The sequence below is a fragment of the Neolamprologus brichardi genome, chromosome 17, assembly GCF_056152115.1.
Source record: "Neolamprologus brichardi isolate AB-2024 chromosome 17, ASM5615211v1, whole genome shotgun sequence".
Classification (NCBI taxonomy): domain Eukaryota; kingdom Metazoa; phylum Chordata; class Actinopteri; order Cichliformes; family Cichlidae; genus Neolamprologus; species Neolamprologus brichardi.
In genome coordinates this window covers 2,710,979-2,722,986 of record NC_142120.1, presented here as the reverse complement: position 1 = coordinate 2,722,986, position 12,008 = coordinate 2,710,979, and the positions used below count along the sequence as shown (strand labels likewise).

Genomic DNA, 12,008 nt, shown 5'->3' with positions numbered 1-12,008 from the left:
TTTTCAGATGCCGTAAGCCTGCGTTCGTTTGATATGATAAAGCACAATGCAGCTCTGCTTTCTCTTTGCATTACTGCACATTGTTGACTGCTTCAAAAAAAAAGAAAATAAAAAGGGATGCTGCCATGCTTCCTTTCAATCAGATTGATAGACAGTAATCAAGTGGTGAATAATCACTGCTTCTTTCTTAAAGCAGACAGAAGGGGGCCAAGCAGAGAGGAAATGTACTGCTGCGTTCTGCTTTAGAGTTTTTGTTATTAATGAGTGCTCATGCTTTTCTAAGTGGGCTGAAAAGAATATTCAGGGTGCTTCACGTATAGCACAAAGACGTAGAAGCGCACCATCATTAGCAATAGGTTAATGGCACAGTTGTAGTTCAGACCAAGAAGTATGTGCACGTGACAAACACATGCATGCTCAATAAGACAGCGAGTAATACGGTAATGACAGGATTCATAGTTTCAGTTGCCCTACTAAGCACAGTGTGACTAAACTGTAAGTCGATATAACCGCGTTCACAACCTCTGACCTGAAATGGCACCGAAGTGCTTTTTTCCCCCCTCAGTCACTCCTGCCACTGCTCTACGTTTCCCCTCACCCGACTCCAACAGAAAACCAAAAACAGAAGAAGAAAACTGGAAAAATTAAAAGCAGAATTCCGAGATCCCTAGATTGTACATTTTCCGTCATAGCATCACTGATTTAAAACATACTTAAACAGTTGGGAAATGTATTCATTTGTGCAAAATTGCAGAACTCACAAATAGCTGAGATGTCAGATGTAATTTATTACAATCGCTTAATTATTTGCATTAACATAATTGTACAATAAACTACAAGAGATATGAGAGAGGGATAAGGGGCTGAGCACGGAATATAATGAAGATGATTTGTTTTATTAGCGTATTTGACAGAAACTATGCAAATAATAAATATTAGGAGGATGTTACAAACAATATACTACAATTTAAGCAATACTGTACACAAATGCACTATAGTTGAAATTCAACAGACAGCAGACACATGACTGGTTGGGAAAGGTGGTGAATAAAATACTGTAGGAGCTGTGACCCTCTGCAAACAAAGCAGTAGCTTTTAGCATTTACTGCTCTATTAGAAATAACGATTGTCTGAAAGCAGTTTCCCAGGTAAACATGAAAAGACTTTGCGCTCATGAACTATACAACATTATCATTGATGACCTTTCCCAGCTACCCTCTAGGGATAGCCTCTGAGTGAGCCCTGATGGTAACAATACTGACTTAATGTTGCTTTAACTGTTATTATCATTATTATTATAATAATGAAATTAAAACTGCATCAATCCTGGACTGAATAGAAATAAACACCCTCACACTCACTACACGCACTGACGATCACGCTTGTATTATTTTTCTTACCAACTCTGTAAGTTTCCTAATCCATCCTGCTCTACTCTGTATGTTGTACAGTTCATAATAATAATAAAAAGCGGGGAAAAAGGAATCAGGCATTATGTCAACATCCTTTAAGTATGGTTGAGATCACCTTTACTTGGCAGAAACATTGAAGTATGTAATTTGTCTTGATAGAAATATGTTGTTATAAATATATTAGGGCTGTCCGTTGTCAGTCTTGGTAGCCAGGGATCAGTCCGCCAGGGCCTCCGCTCCTGGCCGCCGCCCGGCACACAATGCACCCGACCCCTACGGCGCCTCCTGCGGGTGGCCTGCGGGAGGATGGGCTCATGTCCCCTTTTTGGGCTGTGCCCGGCCGGGCCCCATGGACTAAGGCCCGGCCACCAGACGCTTGCCCTCGGGCACCCTCCCCAGGCCTGGCTCCAGGGCGGAGCCCCGTCAGGCGTCTCAGGAGGGGAAAGCGGTGCTCTACCTGCACTGTGTATAGTGCTGGCGGAGCGCTGCTGACTTCGACTGAGAAAATTGTCAGGCGGTGGAAGGATACTTCGAGGACCTCCTTAATCCCACTGACACGTCTTCCGAGGAGGAAGCAGAGTCTGGCGATGAGGGGGATGACCCGCCAATGTCCGGGGGCGAGGTCACTGAGGCAGTTAAACAACTCCTTAGTGGCAGAGCCCCTGGTGTGGATGAGGTCCACCCCGAGTTCCTGAAGGCTCTGGACGTTGTAGGGCCGTCCTGGTTGACACGCCTCTACGATGTTGCGTGGAGATCAGGGGCAGTACCCCTGGACTGGCAGACCGGGGTGGTGGTGCCCATCTTTAAGAAGGGCGACCGGAGGGTGCCGGCAATAAGTCGGACTCGTTCCCGGTGGGTGATGGGCTCCGCCAGGGCTGCCCTTTGTCACCAATTCTGTTCATAATTTTTATGGACAGGATTTCTAGGCTCAGCCAAGTGGCGGAGGGCTTTCGCTTTGGTGGCCTCAGAATCTCATCTCTGCTTTTCGCGGGTGTGGTTCTGTTGGCTTCATTAGGTGAGGGCCTCCAGCTCACACTGGAATGGTTCGCGGCCGAGTGTGAGGTAGCGGGAATGAGGCTCAGCACCTCCAAATCTGAGGCCATGGTTCTCAGCCGGAAAAGGGTGGAGTGCCCACTCCGGGTCAGTGAGAAACTATGCTGACTTGTCCAAATTAGAAGCTGGTTTTATGATAGTTTCCTGCTTCTTAATGCTGATAAGACAGATTTGATGGTCATTGGACCACAAAAATTTCAGTACTTGTCTCAAAATTTCACCTTGGAAATTGATGACTATGTCATAAATTTCAGGGACAAAATAAAGAACTTCAAGTTTCATCACTTGACGCTGCAGAGGTTCTTCTCCATGCATTTGTTTCTTTGCACATTGATTATTGTAACGCTCTTCTTTCTGGGTTACCACAGAAAAGTCTTAGAGGTTTACAGATGGTACAAAATGCAGCTGCTCACATTTTAACCAAAATGGGAAATTTGAGCACATTACCCCAGTACTGAAATCACTGGTTGCCTTGTCAGGTTCGAGCAGATTTTATACAGTTGCTCATCTTTTGCACCTCTATGTTCCTTACTGTGCTCTCTCTAAAAGTTCCTACAACCGGAAAAAGACTATTGGGAGCGTGCTTTTTCTTTTCGTGCCCCATCTTTAACCTCTAACCTCTAATTTAAAACCTCTATAGCAACATGTACCAAATCAAATACGTTTCCTTTCGCGTTTCTCAAATTTTTCTGCATTACATCATCTGCATTCAGTGCAAGCTAAACAACTGTCTTGCATATTTATAAATTAATACTTTTCACTGAGAATAAACATGAAGTACAAAATCAAGGTACTACTGGTTTTGGAAATCAGATAGAGAGCAAAGTACGAAAGGACAAGTGGTGGGATGACAAAGAATACACTTCATCGGTTAAATTCTTACTGACAGCAGTGGAAGTGCAGTATGTTCTTTACAATGGCTTAAAGCAACCACAAAAACATCCCAGTGGAAGAAGTGTTTACCTTCCCAACAGCCTTTTACCACAGCATGCACGCAAACTTAAAGACTGCTTGTGCTAATTAAGAAGCTGAATTGCCAACACATTGTGTCAGCATCAAGCAACTGTTTCTTGTAAACGTGTCACTGGCTTTTAAAAAGGAATTCATGACTCCCTTAGATTGATTCACAGAAAGTGGATTTACATGTAAACATGCTGCTGGGAGGAACAATGTGATTGCTGAGCAGTTATTTGATTAAAATTAGCAATATGAGAATGGGGTCAGTCGTCTGTGTTACGTGTGTGTAAACATGTCGCCCACAGAGGCTCGTCCAATGTAACCCAATCTTTGGGCAAGATCCATGTTAACATGCACAGACACGCGCACGTACACATAGCGGATCAAGCGTACTCACTCAACGGTCCGTAATGGTTAACTTTCTGCTCCACTGGTTCAGTAGAGGGAGACGGGAGAGGAAGATAAGGGTGCTCGACTGAGTCGTAGTCTTATGAAGAAAGGGAAGAAGAGGAGGTTCCAAACCTCTGACTCACTGCCCGCATCACTAAATTTATCAGTGAATCACAAAGGCTTGTTATGCCTGTGTCACTGTGGTCAGAGGAACCAATCAGAATGTCTGGCAGGTCGATGTTGTTACAGAGCAACACATCGTTCAGCTGAAGCATTTCTCACAAATAACCTTTTTTCATATGTTAGACAAAGAAAGCTTGATTTACATAAAAGCAATAAAATGTCAATTCTTTAGGCACCAGTGTTTTTAAAAGCTACAATGGCTTCTTGTTTTGCATTTTTTAGAGTCACACGCTGACAGGAAACGACAGCAGAGAGCGATGAGAACTGACAAGCTACCAACCAGGTAGGCCCGCAGGAGGCTTCGTATTACACTAACTCACAAAGAACCAAAGCAATGAGGTGTCTATGCTGTCTCGAGGAGAGTTTACACTGTATATACACTAACGTTAGTCTTTTACTTTGTCAGCTGCATCTAAAAGTCAAAAAACTGCTTTAACATTTATGTTGGAAGTGACAGCAGAGCTGTACGTTTGAATTTTTCAGAAATCTCTCAGTCAGAACATGCTATATCATGTTTAGGTGGAAGCTAGCGAGCTAACTTCCTGCTAACTTCTAACTCCGTTAAATGTAATAAATTCTGTTTTCATGGATGCCTGGATGTTAAACTTTATTGTTACACCTGGTAAAGCAGCAACGCTGATCATTTTATTACAGATGAAAGAATTTAGACAGTTTGTAACTCTCAGTGATGCCGCAGTGTTCGTTTGACTTTGGGACCTGAAGCAGACGGAGTTTAGGACCCAGATTACTCCACGAGGCTCCTGCCTACTAGGGGTGGGGGAAAAAATCGATACTGTGTAGTATGGTGATATTTTGTTTGCTAATAATGTATGGATACAGGGACAGCAGAAATCGATATTTTGTTACAAAAAGGTTTTTGTGCTCTGACTTCAGAGCATGTTGATCCTTTTTCTGAGCAAGAATCCTGACATTCCTTCACTGTCCAAATGTGTTTAACTTTTTTTTTGGCAGCAATAAACATGACAGTTTACTTATTTTAATTTAAGACATGTTTTATTTTAATTAAGTTTAAAACTCTTTTATTTAATGTAAAATATTATTTTGTTTTAATTTAATTTCAAATTCTTCAGTTGCTGAAGGGGCTGCATAGTTTTCATAAACTGCATAGTTCAGAATAGCTATAATTGTACCAGATGGTTGCGTTCAGTTAAGTTGGACTAGACTGTAATACAAACCGTTCAGTTTGTCAACAATAAAACTGAAATGAGAGAAAGACTGAGTGTGAGACTTTGATATTAGAGAAAATGAATATTGATAAAGTTTACCTTTATGTACAGAATCTGAATATCGCAAAATATTTTTAAAAAATTGCAATAATATCGTATCGTGCGTTAAGTATTGTGATAATATCGTATCGTGCGTTAAGTATTGTGATAATACTGTATCGTGAGTTGTATGGTGATTCCCACCTCTACTGCCTACAGTAGCTGTAATGCTCCAACAATCCATCAAGCAGTGCGGCTTCGTAGCTACCAAAATCGGTTTGAGGTCAGTGAGCACAACCAGAATTCACACATAAGGCGCACTGTCAATTTTTGAGAAAATTAAAGGATTTTAAGTGCGCCTTATAGTGCGGAAAATACGGTACATATATATATATTTTATTTTTTTTTTTAAATTAATATTTGAAACTGAATCCCAAAAGGCTGATTTCGCTCGTCTGGATGAAGTATTGTTATCCAGCTACATCCTTTTGGGATTTACATACCTGGATTCATCGAGGCAATTGAAACTGAAAAAACCCAACCTAAAGCAATAAGGAAATATTGGTGGATGTTCACCAACTTGGAGACAAAGAAACAGCGCCACTCTGGCCGACTCTACCCAGGACAACGCTAACTCAGTTCTGCCTCATTCTTGCCACGTAACCTTTTTATCGAACCAAAGAAATCAAGACTTTGAAAACATTTGTTCACACTTAATAGAAACACCATTAAAGGTCTGAGCAAAAGGGTATGTGAACAAAGGTCACAGGGGCTTGGAGCTCACCAAGTCGCCAAAATTCACTCATGCAAAAGTGAACATGCTGCATAAGGTTTTTGCTCAGGAGCGGCTAAACGTCCAAAAAGAAAGACAGAAAGCAAACATTTGCTCTGCTGTTTGCTGTGTAATGAAATGGTTTCTTTTGTCTCTCCATCTGTCCCCCCGTCTCTTACTCAAGTGAGCAGTTGGCGTAAACACGCTGGCTGCAGCAATAACAATACTCGCGTCAAGCCTTTTCTTGACGTTCATGTAAAGATGATTTCGGGTGAGTCACAGTGCAAGAAGAGAAAGAAACAAATCAATAGCAGACGGGGAGCCGGATAGAAGAGAGCCGCAAGATGGGCATTTAGGTTGACATTTAAGCTAAGGTAAATAACCCTCGGTGCAGGGCCACCTCTATTTGTTTTCGCTGCTGTGGTGAATGAAGTCTGTTTTACTGGTTCTCTCTCTTTCTACATCCTTCCCTCCATTTCATTATCCGTCCCTCTGCCCATATCCAGCAACTCTTCCCCCACACCTGAAAGTATCTTGTGGACGTCACATGCATAAGGACGTGCACAGTGAACAATCTTTCCTTTTGTTGTCGACAGAGACCTTTACGCATTATAAATTTCGCAGATATGTAGGTGTGATGATCTTATTTAGGTGTTGTTTAGCAGTTATGCAAAGCATCTACTGTGTAGTTTATTTATTTGCAAGCATAATTAAAAATCTAAAGTTTTGCAAATAATATTTTTTCTTTTTCCCTTCTTCCTATTCCCATGGCAATTTCTCCGTCTGTCTCCCTCACCCTCTCTCTTCCCCCCTTAATGTGCTTTTTGTGTGAGTGGAAAACAGAGCGGTCGTACGCCTCAGCTGCCCATCAAACATTTACATCTTGCGGTGCTTTGGAGTGCAAAAGAGAGAAAGACAGACAAGAAAGAAAAGGGAGAAGGGCGCCCATAAAAGAAACCAAAGCAGGAATAAAAAGACGGAAGAAGAAAACACAGCAGAAACAAACAAGCAGCGAGGGAGAGAATGAAGCAGACAGAATGGGGCAAATTTAGAAAAGACAGACAAAGAGAGCGTAAAAGACGGAGACAGAGACGGGGGAACTGCTGAACCGGTCAAACAGAAGATTCATTGTCTGACTGCCAGTAGGTCAGAAGATCACCAGCCACTCGTCAACCACAGCAGCAGATACTGCTACCGTCAAGGCTGGAATTTATAAGTCCTCGCCATTTAAAACCAGAAATTACGCATGAGAAAAAAAAATGTCTGGGAAAAAAAATATGGGAAGTATGTTTGTTTAGTTAGATAATCCTAAAAAGATTGAGCAGTTTGATTTGAGCGCCACCCGCCTCGTGTATGAATCAAAAGCAGCTAATAAAAAGATGTTTCTCTGTGTGGTTACAATAAAATCCCCGACTATACCTCAAGAATAAATCATCCTGATTCACTGATTCATTTGAATCTTTTTAGTTGTTGTTGCTTTTTGTTACAAGCTCAGTTTTTGTTACAAGCTCAGTTTAAACTGTTTAAATGTAACCGTCTAAAAACCCAGACTGTTCCCACAAGTAATTCAAATTCAACAACACAGTAATGTTTCTCTCTAGTATGATCACTGTGTCTGATTGCACAATAACAGTTGTCTTTTTTGGCAACCGGGAGACACGACAGACTCCATGCTTGGAGTTGTACGAATGGAAGGAGACCCTAGCTGGCAATTCCTGGATGAACAGATAATGGTAAATAAACATCCGATCTACTTCACAGCTCCACCAGCCTTTCTGTTGCTTTTATAGTGCTGGTTTTCATCAGTTATGACAAACTGTGATGAAACAAGCAGCACTCCAAGAGGGCGAACCTCCACCAAGACTCTCGGGGCAGGATTTACTTTTAAGGGAACAGCATTGGATCTCGTATATAGAAATTATTTCTTCACTTTCTTTAACCTCCTAAGAACTGAACTCTTCCACTGCATTTTTAATTTTGATAGAACAGTAGCAGTATAATGTCCTCGTAAGTGGATATCAGCCCCATGTAGAGCAAAATTCAGTATTTTGGTCAAAATAACCCAAAATGTGACGTCCACATATGTGGACACCAGATCCTAGGAGGTTAAAGAAGGAATTTCCATATATGAGTATCATTTCCGAAATGTTGCCAATACAAACAAAAGCAGCAGAATTTGGAGCACATTTATTTATTTATTTTTTAAAAAAGACGTTTTATGAACGTTTGACATTGAACAAGCAGTACTGTGATACTCAGAATCCCCATATATCATTTTCTATATGTTGTCAATACAAACAGTGGCTGTAAGAAACATATATATATATATATATATATATATATATATATATATATATATATATATATATATATATATATATAGCATTATTATCACTTGTTATATGCTGGCACACCACACTTGTAAGAATCAGTTATATTTGTTACCAGTTTTCCACCATAAATCGTTATGTTGACTGTTGACTGACATCTTAGTGGATTGCTAACATGACCCCACTCTACACTCCTACAAAGTTTTACCACAAGTTACTCAAAAATCTTTGAACTACTGTGTTTGCAGACAGAAGGAATGACGCACGCATAACCTCTTTGGTCACAGCTATGGTTATGTTGGATAATCATCAAATCTAAGGAGCTTTGAAAGAAGGCAACTGGACTTTTTTTAAGACGTCTATGCTCTCATCCAGTAGCGCTTTTAGATACGGCGACACGGGCGGTTGCCCGGGGCGGCATCACGGGCATCGGCAAAAAATAAATAAATTGCTTGTACTCATGCTGCTCCGACGTCAGCCAGTGCATATTGGGGATGGCATATGCACCGATCGGTTTTCTATCGCCCAATTGCTGGGAGTAAGGGCGCCCTCCGTTTGCGAGGTGCGCCTGCTGCTTGCGGCGCAGGGAGGAGAGGGCGGGGCGGATTCTCTGGCTGGCTGGAGCAGCATCTAATAACCAACTGGCAGAATAAAACTAAATGAAAACAAACCAACAAGCACGAAAACACCAGACATCATGATACAGACTTATAATTTGCACCGATGTTTTTTCGAAATTCTATACACGAAAAGTGAGCGCGAGCCCTCGGTGCGCCTGCTCGCTGCTGAAGTCAAAGTAAACTTTATTGTCATCTCCGCTACATACAGTCCAGTTTATAGAGAGACGAGACAACGAGGCTCCAGTTACAGCAGTGCAAGTAAACAAACAATAAATATAAGAAGAGTAAGAAAATAAATATACACTTTAGGACTCGGGGTAAAGAGATCAATAACAATTTAAAATGTATAATTTGCAGTTTGATGATTTAAAGTCTCACACATAACCAGGCTGCTTCCAGATAGAGCACATTTCATTCATAATGTTGTAAATCCAAGCCCATTATGTATTCATGATTTTAATCCTGGGTTGTGTGAAATCCCAGAAATAAACCTTAGACAAAGTGAATCTGTGAACTAAGGTGGAGGTCTGTTAGGCTATGTTGTGGTGATCCTCGAGTTGGGGGATGGGTGTTCATACTGGAGTGCAAAATGAAAACCAAGATGGACAAGAAAAGTTCAAAGCCATCAGGTGCTCAGTTTAGAAAACAGAGAAAAGAGGAGGAGGAGAAACGAGCAAAAGATACAGGTAAGCAGATGTGTGATTGGATAATGGCAGGTCATCCTGAAACAATCAGAGTCAGAATACTTTATTAATCCCTAAGGAAATGATGTGAGTTACAGTTGCTCCAAGAAGAAATGGTAAAAATAGTAACAGTAACAGACTAAACTCCAAACAATACATTATGTTACAGATTTTAATATTAATTAGTCATTGTCAGTTGTTTTGTCCTGTTCTCATTGTATGAGGAATTATGATGGCTGTTTGGTAGCCGTTTGCATACTATGCACACTCTCTCTCTTTTCATGTGTGTGTGTGTGTGTGTGCGTGTGGCGGAGGAGGGGGGGCGCCAGAGGGAGTGTTCGCCCAGGGCGCCAAACAGGCTAGGACCGCCACTGCTCTCATCCAAGAGGCTTACTGATTTATTGCATGTGACAGAAATGCTGTTATTTCAAGGTGATATTGCAAACATTTTCTATTTCATGAGGGGAACATGTGGCTCTTTTGGCCCCCATAGCTCCACCTGTGTCCCGTTTGGGCAGGTGGTGTTGCTGCAGTGGCATTATGGAGCGTCTCCACAGCTCAGAGAGCAGAGACACTGAAAAAGAAACAATAAACGGCTGAATAATGAGCTGGAACTCGCTATAAAGCCGTGCAAAACTCGGGGGAGCTGCAGATTCAGGTGACAATTCTCTGGAGGATCCTCACAACAAGAAACCCCAATCACATAGTCAACTGAGAGCACCTTAAATTTGCAACTTAGCTACTTTTCCAGTACTAAGAAAACCATTTGAACTCAAAGGTTATTTATATTCTGATCACATATCTGAGTAAATATTCACCTGTGATAATTATTGCAGTGGTACATTTAGAGCTCACATACATCAGGCATCATTACATCATGACAGTTCTTTGCTACTCGTACGACGGCAGGTGCGCCTGAGCAACACGGATCACTGATTCATCTTATTTTTCTCCAGTATTTCCCCGAGGTCTGGTACAGGTGGGGAGACAATTAGGCCAGTATGAGCAGACAGTAATGCCCTGAAGGAGTTTCAGGTGAGGAGGTTTTTGTTCTCCAAGGAAAAACGTCATTGATATTCCGGTGCAGCACGCAGCACATTATATGTCACGAGATAAAGCCGAACGTGTGATGATTAATCGCGTAGTCTCGCTGTGTATTTTAATGCCATCCTAACATTTAATGTGTGTGGGATTAAAAGAAAATGAGCATGAAATGAAGTCTGAAACACCTGGTCCTGGCTGTCAGCTGGCATTTTCATCCTAATTGCCACACCTCCCTCTTTTGGAGATGACTGGTGGGTTTTTTCTCCCCCAAAACGCTCTCTTCATGTGTCTGCTCTGCTTTTTGATCTCTTCCTTCCTATTTGATTAAAAGAAAATTTTATTTGTAACTTTCAGAGAATTATAATTAGACAGCAGACAGATCTCTGTCTTGCCCGAGGACGCCGTATCATGAATCTGCTGTTAATGCATTCGACTGACGCCTAATGGCTGCAATTAGTGTTATAGGTGTTGTCGAGTCCCTGGCTCCAGCCCATATGCTGTGGATTTATGAGAACGAACAAGTCAAAAGACACTACTGACATCTTTAATGATGTCTAAATGAAGCCATTCTCCTTGTTTTTCCCCTTCTTGTACCCACCCAACCCCCACTAATCTCTCTGTGCTCTATACTATACAAGCAGAGAGATAAACAGGCACGAGTCCCCTTTCTGCTGCTGCTGCTGTGTAGGGAGGAGATGGTGAGATATACAACGAGAGGGGGCAAAACAAACAACCGCTGTAATATCTGCATTCAAAATCATCCGTGCACGTACCACAGGTAAAGCTGCACAAACACACACGTTATTTCTTCTTTTTCTGTCATGCAAACATCTCAGATTGTAGTCACAACACAGAGGGGCAGATTGATATCGAGACTCGTTTTTCTTTTCCTTCCTGCGTGTCCCACCACAGGGAATTTTTTTAAGACCCGCCCAAGCAGTGACAAGCCTGCTTTATCATGTTACGTCGAATGTGTAACCCATTTCGGTGTCATGCGGTGCGTGCTTAAGGGTACGTGACAATCACCCTCCTCTGAAGATGGTTTTCACCTTCAGAAATGTCACAAAAAAAACAAAGAATTACATCCCCGTCTTCCACTGCCTAATTTAGACAGAAAGAGTCACCTTGAGCTCTTGCAGTCAAATCACATCAGCTCTTTGCCTCTAATCCATACATTGCATAACAAAGCAAGTCATCCTTTCTTCTGTAGTAACCGCTGCAAAATGAAAAGGTAGATTTAGGTTGTGGGTGGGGGCACAAAATAGAAAAAAAGGATAGAATTAAGGGGTTTATGGGAAGTAGACCCTGTGCTCTTACTGAACTCGTAAAGTCAGACTT

General features: G+C 41.7%; 1 protein-coding gene across 3 annotated transcripts in view; it reads right to left on the bottom strand.

Moving 5' to 3' along the window:
* Positions 1-12,008, bottom strand: part of pde4ba (phosphodiesterase 4B, cAMP-specific a) — a 220,286-nt gene that overhangs the window by 135,060 nt on the left and 73,218 nt on the right. The window lies entirely within an intron of this gene.